Consider the following 4,196-nt stretch of genomic DNA (forward strand, 5'->3'; position numbering starts at 1 on the left):
AAAGAGGGAGTCTGATGGAACTAAAATTGTCTTTTATCCTTCCTTTCCCAAAATATTCGTGCCAGACTCTCAAGTTCTTTACGGGGCTCCCAGCCCCATCATACACACGCCAATCAATGAAAAGATTCAGAACTCCAGCAGGAAAGTAGAATATGATTAGTTCCTCCTTCCCCTCCTAAATTCAGAGCTCTTAGAGAATTTGCTAATTTGCCACAGAAAGACCAGCAAGCAGCTATTTGCTCTGCATACAGGAAAAGTGATTTCCAGAGAATTCATCATAAGCTTCAACCCATGTGAAGGACATCAGGCATCTTCTGAAGTTCATTTCCATGAGACTTGCCCTATTTATGAACCTATTAAAAATCCTCCTTCCCCTTTCCTCCAGGTCAGAGGTAATTTTTCTCCAGTTGCTGGTAGTATAGAGACCAGGGTTTACTGATAATGTGCAATTTGAACTAATAGCAGATACATATTTAAGAATAACTGACAAAATTTTACTTCCTTCTAAGTATTAATTTAGAAAGTCAACCCCAAATTAAATGGAAACAACTGTCTTAGTCTTTTCACGCTGCTATGATACCACAGACTGAGTGGCTTATCAACAACAAAGTTATTGCTTACAGTTCTGGAGGTGCCAGCATGGTTACTTTCTGGCGAGGGCCTTCTTCCTGGTTCATAGCTGCTGCCTTCTTGCTGCATCCTCACGTGATGGAAGGGGCTAGGAATCTCTCTGGAGCTATTTTATAAGGCATTAATCCCACTCATGAGGCTTCCACTTCATGACTTAAGCACCTCCCAAATGCGTCACTTCCTAAATACCATCACATCAGGCATTGGGATTTCAGCATGAATTTTGGGGGGACACAGACATTCAGACCATAGCAATATCTGTTAGCTCTCAAATTACGGATTCTGAGTATGTAAAAGACAGACCTCAGTCCTTCCCAGTGTGCTTTCCAGAGTAACCTATTGGAGGGGACATATGCTCCAAATGATTACAAGAGTACCAGGTAGGTAATATAAATGAGTGAAATAGTCTCTTGATAGAGCAAGTGCCCTGTCTCTAGATACAGCCACTAGTTATCTCTCAGCAGCAGGTGCCATGCAGGCCTGGTATTGCCAGATCTTCCAGTCTTTTGTTTTTTTAAGAAGAGGCCCAAATGAAGATTTTCATGTGAAATCTGTCAATTTAAAACACTGGCTCAAAAACCAAAAAACCCCACAAAAACCACGGTGCAGGCAAAAGTAACCACATGCATAGGTAATTCATTCATAATTTCTGGCCTAATGACCCAACTATTCTGCAGCTTCAAAGCTAAGTGGAACAAAGAGTTGAAAAATAAAATCCTGTATTGGCATTAAGCAGTGTTACACACATTGCCCCCTCCCCCAATCCCTCATATAAGTAGTCTGAAATCTGCTGTCCCTCCAAAAGGAGTCTCTTGTGGTTAAGTGGCTTTCATATGCAGATGGTCATAAGCTAATAGCTATTCAAGGAATATCTGGGCTCTTCTTCTAAAAGGTGAATTGTCAGACACATCTCATTCTTAACTGCTCTGCAATGGTCCATGGATTTAACTATCTGTTCTTACCGTGACCATACCAGCTGGTGGTCATTGTTGTTGGCTGGCTGGTCGGACCACCAAACCCCTGCTGTTGATCATGTTGTTTTGCTCCATCCCACTTTGAGACAGTCATAAGCCTCAACAACTAGGTACAAGCTTGCATGCACATACATTAATCCCTCTATAATTAAAAATACCAGATAATAGTTTGATGATCAATAAACAAATATTTATTCAGCACCCATGTGCCAAGCACTATGCTAGGCACTGGTGGATACAAAAATTTAAGACATGGTTCCTGCTCTTAAGGAGCTTTTACATTCTCATGAAGGAGACAAGACTAATTTACATGTACCAGCTAAGAACAATACAATACATAATTTGGTGTAAGAGTATGTTGTACAGACTCAAAGTGTCATAGGGATTCAAAGAACATAGGCAATGAAATAGGCCCTAGAGTCAAGGTATCTTGAGGAGCCAGGAGTGGGGCAAGGCCTTGAAGAACTGAAGAGAATTAAGTTGAGGTCCCTGTTAGGTAGAAGTGGGAGTAACGTTCAGAGGAAGACAGAAAGTATGCATTTGATATGGGGGCTTACTAAGAAGTTACTGTGCATTTCTGAGCAGAGAAGTGACTTGATTATACAAAGTTCAACAAATTTAATGCAAACTTGTAAAATATGTAAGTAGCTTAGGGGACAGCCTACAGAACACTGAAAACAACGGCAGTATCATGACTAGCAACACAGATGGCGCTTACCTGTCAAAGGAAAACACAGCCACAACATAAAATGCAGTCTATGAAGGACAGTTGACAATTCTAGGAAGCCCTGTACCCAACAAGCCAATAGCGCCAATATTTCCTAATTTCATAGGCCCCACAGACAGAGTGAGGGTTTCATTACCAAGAATCCAGGACTTGGGTGCTCTCTGCTTAGAGACTACACAAGAGGTATGAAAGATACTAGGACATACAGCAGTGACACAGAGAAAGAACAAGAGAGAAACAAAGAGAAATCCATAGTGGAAAAAAACAGCAAAATGTATGAAGTGTATCTCCTATGGAGATGCAATTTGCACGTCCATTTTTTTTTTTTAATGAACATATACTGTATTTCTACAACAAAAAAGCTATGCCTTAGGTGTGCTTTTCAGTATTACTGGTGGAATTCAGGAATCTTTTAAATTCTATGTATGTCAGGTAAATTGGTCACAAGATTCCATCTATCAAATCTCGCTTTTCAGTTGACTTGCATTAAGAAAAAGAAGTGTGTTCTGGAAGAACCAAGATTGAGAGGTAAGCTGGGGAAGAAGTGAGGACTTTTCCTTATGTCCAGGTGAGCCAAAGTATCCGGATGTGCAACACCGGGCCAGGGATGGTGGTAGTGGGACTGGCCACTCAAATTAAGAGGTCAGTGCTTGGAATGCCAGCTGCATAGGACACAGTGTTGTAACACAGCATGGCATCCTGCCACTAGGAATTCTCATCCCATAAAATCGGAGAGACCAAAATCCCATAACTGACTGCATTTAGGCCATAAACTCAAAATGTTTCCTGTTTTACCCAGTCATCAGTATGTTTAGACATTCCCTACTTAAATGAACACTCAGTGAATAGATTTTACGATTAAAATTTCACCACAGATATTCCATGAATTGGATAACTCAAAGTTAACTAAGGGAGAACAAATTTAACTAGAGAAACCTATTTCTAGCCCCAAAACAATGAAAAACAAAACAAAACCAACCTTCTAATTAAAAGCTTTCTTGAACAAAGACAAAATTTAAGAATCCCATAAGGACTATACATTCTAAGATTGGCATTTAAAGATTTTTTTAAAGCCACTTAGGAAAAAAAGCAGTCCCATTAACCCACGTTCCATAAAATTGCAACAATCAAAGTTACTGACTAGCAGCATGTAAAGTACTTATATTAAATTCCACTACTTATGTATATTCCATTTAAAGATATTAAAATACTTTTCACTTTGCAAATGATCTGAAGATTCCCATTTAAGATGTTTATTATGTTTACTCTAAACCTCATGTTCATCCTTCTGAGGGAAATCTCACACTCTAGAAAGCAACCACTTAGCCAAGCTGGAACTATTTGGGAAATGTTCCCGGGCCTACATGTCATTTATTAGAATGATTTGAATTAATCTCTTTCCTGGGGGTATTCATTCTATTTCTCCCAGTTCTCTGAATTACTTAGGCAGTGTGATAGTAAACCTGCTGAGCCCCCAGGAAGTGAACATCTTGGGCAAGTACTTATTGAACCACTGGCATTAACTGCCAACTTCTGTGGACCTGTCTGGTTTCTACCTGGTTGGGAAGGTAAACCAAGTACTTGTCTCTGAAAGCTTCTTGGCTTTTCATGAAGCAAATGATAAATGTTCACCAGCCAGAGACCCAGGAGAAATGTACCCCTGCCTAACTGGTACCCGCTCATCTCAAGTTAGAGTCAACATTCTAACCTGTCTCCCAGGTGTAAAGATCTTTCTGTTGTTTCCTAAAACGGTGGCCATGACCTGCCTTTCCCTGGATATTTCCGAGCAGGGAAATGCAGAGTAAATAAATGAGACAGTATATTAGCTTCGCGCCTACTTGACTCTCCTACAACAGAATTCCTGC

This window comes from Lipotes vexillifer, unplaced genomic scaffold (genome assembly GCF_000442215.2).
Source record: "Lipotes vexillifer unplaced genomic scaffold, Lipotes_vexillifer_v1.1 scaffold126, whole genome shotgun sequence".
NCBI classification, from domain to species: domain Eukaryota; kingdom Metazoa; phylum Chordata; class Mammalia; order Artiodactyla; family Lipotidae; genus Lipotes; species Lipotes vexillifer.